Source organism: Haemaphysalis longicornis, unplaced genomic scaffold (genome assembly GCF_048455015.1).
Source record: "Haemaphysalis longicornis isolate Haplotype H1 unplaced genomic scaffold, Haemaphysalis longicornis Haplotype H1 scaffold_4, whole genome shotgun sequence".
In the NCBI taxonomy this organism is placed as follows: domain Eukaryota; kingdom Metazoa; phylum Arthropoda; class Arachnida; order Ixodida; family Ixodidae; genus Haemaphysalis; species Haemaphysalis longicornis.
In genome coordinates this window covers 57,938,891-57,946,031 of record NW_027526361.1, presented here as the reverse complement: position 1 = coordinate 57,946,031, position 7,141 = coordinate 57,938,891, and the positions used below count along the sequence as shown (strand labels likewise).

General features: G+C 52.6%; 1 protein-coding gene across 1 annotated transcript in view; it reads right to left on the bottom strand.

Moving 5' to 3' along the window:
• Rdx (BTB/POZ and MATH domain-containing protein rdx) overlaps window positions 1-6,765 on the bottom strand; it is a 99,269-nt gene extending 92,504 nt beyond the window's left edge. The window contains exon 1 of the mRNA XM_077706849.1: window positions 6,610-6,765. The gene's annotated coding sequence lies outside the window, so the exon portion shown is untranslated. The remainder of the gene's footprint in view (window positions 1-6,609) is intronic.
• Between the last annotated feature and the right edge of the window lie 376 nt (window positions 6,766-7,141).

The window sequence follows — 7,141 nt, the reverse complement described above, 5'->3', positions numbered from 1 at the left end:
CCAACAATTTCCAACCTCAAAGCTGCGCCAAATTGCATGAAAATTGGTGCAATATTAGACGAGGTGAGCCGCAATTGAAAAAAATTACTATCTACACTTTTAAATCTTCTAACCGTCCGTATCAGATGGAGAAGCATCGGGACTACATGAACGCACGGTCGGGGTGTCGCTCAAGAGACTACAGTGGAGCAAAAGCCAAACTCCTTAATCTGGCCGGCAGACCTACCGTAAAACCAATACGAAGCAACGATGAGTCCGGGTAGAGCGAAAGAATACCCGGAAGGAGCTCACAACAAAGAATGTCAAACCAGAGTCCCCAGCTTTTCGGAAGCCTTCCTCCTCGACAACTACCAACACGTTCACGTATATCCCAGGCGTGTAGTGTGCTCGCTACTACAACGACGCCAATCATCGGTCAAGCTCGTGCGCCCGAAAGGTCCCAGCGGCCCTCTCTCATTCACGCTCGTTAGGCACGGGAATCAACCCAGAAACAGGTGCAAATTTGTGCCGGCATCGACTGTTCGCGGAGCGACCCAATTTCGAAGAAACCGCAACGGCGCGCGCCGCTTCTCCAATCGTTCAAAAGCGGCCAGCCGTGCAGCGGTTGACAACGCGCCGAGTTCGGTCTGAAAAGAGTGCACGCGGCCAAGCAACTCTCGGGCCTTTGTTCACGAGGACTGTTCTCTGGCGGCAGCGGCGACGTCGGAGAGCGATGCGCGCACGAGCCCCATGCTCCCTGGCCCAAAACGAGCGCGGCGCGTCCCCGCTCCGCATGCAGCGAGCACGACGGACAACCAGTTACACCGAAACCCAGATCGAAGCTCGCTCCCCGCACTGCCGCCGAATGACCCTTCCCGACCAAGCGCTGACCCCCTCCCTCGCGCGCGACGGCTGCACTGCACGGCCCACGAGCGCGGCGGAAAAGCGGAACGCCTCGAATGCGCGGATTGCGCGACTACGAAACAGGCGGCGGCTGTCAGAGCGCGCTGCGTGAGAATGAATACTTGTGCAACATATGCAACGCCTCCTAGACACCGATGCATTTCCGTTCGAAGGCCGCAGTGAACGCGTTTCCTTTTTTTTTTATTTGTGTGTGTGAATGCAAAACATGAGTCCGCGCATGCAACGCTTGCAAGCGTTAATGAACCACCAGCTGTTAAATACCTTTCAACTACGAACGCACCGTACAGTCAGTTTTCTTTCAAAGAATGTTCAAAGAAAGAGACTCATACTGTAATTCTACGTTAACGCGCGAGTACAAACCTCTACGCGCGTCTCGCAAACAGGAGGTCGCACCTGCTGTACTGGGTTGCTCGTAACCTGAACCAAGCATTAAAAAAATGAAAATGGAACATTTCCCGCGAGAGCAACGATATGTGTGGTATCTGCAGCCCTGCTCTCCAGGTGGAAGAACTTTTCGCTGCTCCAGTTGGCCCATAAATGAGGGCGGCTGAGCTTTCGGCTTAAAAGTAACTCCCTCTCTCGAGTGCCTTTCGGTGGAACACCCCACACCGCATTTCCACAAGACGGCACCCGAAAGGCTATTTGAACGTCAAACGTCCTTAGGCTACTCGGCCAGCACTTCTGTAGCGGCACAGCCGCGGCTCGTGCTCGGTGGAACGCGTCCGCTCATGTATCCGCGCACAGGACAGCAGCGCCTCCTACATACCAATGATATCTCTATACACAGCCCAGACTCGGGCTCGTTTGCCACCCGCCGCGGGGGCTCAGTAGCTAAGGCGTTGTGTTGCTGAGCACGAGGGCGCGGGTTCGATTCCCGGCCGCGGCGGCCGCTTTTCTGCTGGAGGCGAAAAGCAAAAACGCACGTGCGCACGAGATTTCGGCGCACGTTGAAGATCCCCCAGGTGGTCAAAATTGATCCCGAGCCCTCCACTACGGCACGCCTCATCGCCTGCGTTGCGCCGACGCGTTAAACCCGACAATCAATCGATCGGACTCGTTTGCCGCTACTAGTACCAACGTTGGCACGAGTTCGACAACTATACATTTCGCACACAGCGCGACAACCAAGCGTGCACGGCTTCACTCAGCGGGTCTTAAAGTTGAAATATAAATATTCCAGTGCTGCGCACATGAAGCTCAGCTAGCTTCCTTAGAAGGAATCAAAATGATAATGTCGAATGAAGAGGAAGCAAACCTGGTGATGACCCTCGAAGCAGCCCAAGACGACAAGCGGCGAGCTGCCAAATTGTTCAATAAGTGGCATCTTAGATGGCGTGGAAGCCCCGCCAGCATTACCCCGAAACAACTTAATACTACGCGAGCCGGGAAGTTTAGCGGAAAAAAAAAATCCAAGGACACCGGTATTGCGTGAATTAAGCCCCCCTTTCCTGTTGTCCTGTACGAGCCAGCTTTGGCAACGTGAACGCACATGTAAGCCGGAGTTTCCCAGATCTCTGCGGAGAGGATCCTGGACAAACTGCATCAGTGTCCTGTCCAGCTGCGACTACATATGATTTGAGTCTCAAGATCTCCAGGGTGGACGGGAATCCGAGAAGTGGACACTCATCGTGACGAACGAAGATCCCGAGTTACTTCCTACCCAAGATTCTGCGGATTGACAACGTTTCCCGCAATGCCCAAGTCAATACCCGCTTATCATTGGAGCGCGACGGACGCAAATCGGCTCTCTGGGGTACAACCAGGACGAGTGGTTGTTTAATGTAAGATGCGCTCCCGAGGACACGGCTCGTATTATTCCACCACACATTGACCGCGGAATTAAGTAGGCGGATGACATTCCGAAAGGCGGCCGCCCGCACGCAACGCTAGCCGTCCAGCAGATACGACCCCACTCGGATTTTAATGCGTAGCACTCTTTTCCGAGTACCCAACAGCCTGGACCATGTAACGCCCTGCATTTCCACAAAAATGCAGTTATCGCGGAAGTTACACCTGCAATCGTTACATTAGCGTAAATGGAGATAATTGTTCGAAGGAAATTGTGAAACACTAGAGAATAAGAAAAACATTTCAAAATATGAAAAATGACGAACCGTGTAACTAATGCCCTGCATTTCCACAATAATGCAGATTTCGCGGAAGCCCCACCTGTAATCGTTGGGATAGCGTAAATGCAGGTATTTGGGCGAACAAAATTTTGAAAGAGAAAAAAAAAACAAGAAAAAAAACCCGGAGAAACAAGGCAAATAAAAAATGGGGAAAATGGCGAATCATGTAACTCCTTTCATTTACAAAAAAAAATGCAGATTTGGTACTACACCTGTAATCGTTATATTGGGTAAATGGAGATAATTGATCGAACAGGATTTATATAAAAAATGCTGTAAAGAACTCGCACTCAAGACAAGCGGCATAAGATTGCCACGGCCCACGAATTAGTAGACAATTCTGTGAATTTCTGCAGATTTTTCTGCTTACCTCTGGAGCTTCCCACTGACTCCGACCCCATTGATCCCCGACTCCACTGATTAAGGAAGAAATGCGGATCGCCAGTGCTCTGGTTTTGCAAATATATTAACATCATCTGATATTTGTCCCGTAATCACGAAAGCGCAGCAATTTTTTTAGCATTTTTGCAAAGAAAAAAATTCGCGTGGGCACTGTGAAATTTTGTGCTACAAAAGCGCAGCTTCCCCCCTCTGCCAATTACTTGAGTAGTTGTAAACCTTTCACCACCCATCACCAAATGTAAAGTGCCTATAAGTGGGCGACAAACACAAGAAAGGGAGTTCGAAGAGTATCGGAGAGGCCTCCACCCTGCAGTGCCACCAGCATGACGACGAGGTGCGCGCAGAGGCTATGGACAAGCATCCATCATTGTCACAAACCAAACCTTGGAACCCCAACACTTCTCTAAGGCGACGCTAACCATTGTGTAACAAAGGCAACCTCCAGCCTCTTTTCACAATCACAAGTGTTCGTGAAACCACAAGCCGCCAAGCTACTCACAGTGAACAGCGTTAGCCAATATAACCCCGGGAGGCAAGCCGGCATCTCGTCAAAGCAACAAACGCGGCACGCACAACCCCCCCCCCCCTCCCCCCCGCTGCCGATGCGTAACGACCGGAGCGCTGCTATGCGCGCCACGAACAAACCATGTGGGCGTTATTTCTAACTATTTTCAAGGGCCTGTCTCCGACAAGGTTGCCATAGGGGCCCACAACGTAAACAGGGGAGCTCCGCTTCTTTTTCTTTAGGCACGGATGGTTGTTCATCAATAGGCCGTAGATACGGGCGAAGAACTTCCACATCGAAAACATCAATTCAAGACGGTGGCTTTGCCGAATTCTGCGAAATGTGCAGCCGCGGACAAAACCCGCGACCTTACAGAGTAGCTTCGGCAGTCAAAAGCATGCACTGTCTGACACCCCTACTTTTTATGCCTTCTAGTGAGGTAGTAACAACGCCCAAAACCGCTAAAAAATTTGGCGCAATGAACGAAGACAAGCGCTGCCGAAAACAGGGCCACTGTTCCCCTGCAGCCAGACCGTCCTACAGGAGAAGGGAAAGCCCCCGGCACTTAGCGAATCGGGCAGCAGCAGATGGGTCCCCGAAAGCGAGCGGAGGGGCTTCGCCACTAACAGCCGTGTCGGACGGAGAAGCGCCACTCGGGGGGGAAGGACGCTGCTGACCCAGAATCGCTTCAGAAATGCGACCTCGCAGTGGGTCAGATCGGGCGGCCGCTGCCCGAAGCACACGGCCGAGCACATGGCAGCGAGCAGTAGGCTATTTTTGCGCCGTTTCGACCGACATGCTGCGCGCATCTGGCAGTAGTAGTCGGGGGGCCACATGGCATCGTGGCGCGCGCGTTACGGGGAGGGGAAAGCAGTGCAAGAGAGGTTACCCCCGGGTAACGATCGAATAGCGATACTGACCTAGCGCATGAACTAAAAAAAAAAAAAAGGTCGAATGTTGTGGGAACGTTGGCACCGAATACAAGTCAACCTTGACTTGTTGACCTGAGAGGTTGACTTGTACTACTCACCGAATACAAGTCAACCTCTCTAACTCCACGTAAATCGAAATTTCGGCCGGCGGTGCCTGTTGAAACTTTTGTACTTTTTTGTATTTCGACACTTGTTTAGCCCTAAATTTACTTCTGCACCACTAACTTTTGGGTTTGTTTAGGGACAGCCCTGCTGGAGCAGACTTCGTCCCACTTTTCTTACACCGCCAGGAGACGGAACATACTTCTCGGTCCGGCTGGTTACCAAGCGACTACTTCCTGCATGCCATTCCTCCAGAACTAGCGTTGTACTTCGCCGGAAACGATAACATCGCGAGAACACGCGCTGAAAAGCGCAACTGCGATTCTGTACTGATGTGTCGCTTCGTTCGACACGGGCAGAGGAGGCACTGACACGGGATTCCAGTGACAGCAGCGACGGCTTCCTTCAGTGCCGTCTGGCTCCATAACACCGGACACCCGAAATGGCAGGACGATCCTGTCTTGAGATAAATGTTTAGTTTGCTGATTGTATTTTGGGGGGAGGGGGCGGAAGCTCAGAGCAAGCGAGCTGATTTAGCGTCCCGTCGGATCATTCTTCGTTAACCCCCCCCCCCCCCCCCCCCCGCCCCACAAGTGCCGCTTACCTGGAGAGTTAGGGAATGTTCCACGCATTTTCGGTGTAAAATGTTCCCTAGTGACACTAGATAAGATATAGTGACACTAGTGTTCCCTCTTCCGACCTTTTCCGCAGTAGCCGCACGGCGCGTTCCAGAAAGATAAATTGAATAACAAAAATATCATGCCACCCCCCGGAGCACGCGCCCGATAAAGAAATGCTAGGGCTTCAACAATACTAGTATCGGTTTTTCGAGAAGCGCCTGGATGTGTTCGCGGTGTCAGCTGAATCACCACTGGACCGTGACTAAAAGGTAGCACTACACGGCCAGCTGCATGACTCACGGGTATTCTGTGGCAAAGGTCACGCTGAAGCTACAAACATGACTACACCTGATCCACGGAAGCCACAACAGCTGCGATGAATTTCTGCAAAGGGAAAGGGCTAAGACTCATCCCCCTCCGCGAATAAAAGATGTCGAGAGGACTTCGCTGATTCTACATCATTATCCGATCGCTAATGAGAAGCAGCGGTGCTCGATTAATACACTCCAGACTGGTTTTGTACGGGTGAGGTTAGGAGCAAAGCCGTTTTGCGATGAATCTGAATATTATTGCATTCTCTAATACTGATTACTACCGTTACACAACAGTGGCAGCGAGCTAAGGCTGCGCGAAAAGTTCTGTAGCCAGTCGCTTGATTTGCTACTCCAGTTAAAAAAAAATTAACAAAACAAAGCAAGATCACCTATGACAAGTAAACGACGGCGACAAATTTAACTAACAGCCGTTCATCCTTATTTGTGCCTACAGGGCTTCGATCTGGCTACTAGCTAGAACTGCACCCCCCCCCCCCTCCGCATCCCCTAAAAAAATGAAATCTCGCGCAGTTACAGAACAAGAAAGAGCCACTTTGTATCACTACCCTACCGCGAAGCAGCCTCTCAAAACCGACAATGGAACATCAAGTGAAAGCGTTCCGCAGGACAGCGTGGGCGCAATTAGGATTCGGGGCAATCGAAGTTGCGCCACGGTCTCCACGCACCGCCACTTGCGCTTACCAGGTGTGGCTCGGACGATCCCGCTGAAGGCACTGCCGCAAAGCCGACGGCGAATCAATCGTCGTCGATGATCGCCGCACCGCGCAAACGCCGATTCCCACAAATTCCGGGCCGCCGGCAAGCACGGCCACCACCTCGAGGCGATCCTTAGCGGGCACTGGGCTTCTCTCAGCGAAGCAGCGTCACAAAATCACCACGCAGAAGCGGCTTTAACATCGCCATTCGGTCCCCGCTACACATGAATCCCTCCTCAAAGGCCGATGGGTCCTGTAGGCACGCAGCGAGCAGGAAGAAACAACTCCGCGTAACGTGAGCGACGCGCCGCGTCCGAGCACCTCGTCGCCTTTGTGGTAGTCGACCGGATCGGCCAAGCGTCGCGTCGCCGACTGACGCTGCTCAGGGCGCCGCCATCTTGGCTCCTGCGTTTCGCCTCGTTCGCCGCACCGCGGCAGCACTGGCGACGCCGGCGGGAGCCCCGGCGGCGGGGGAAGAGCGCGCGCATTCATCCATCTCGCCGGCCGCCAAACTCTGC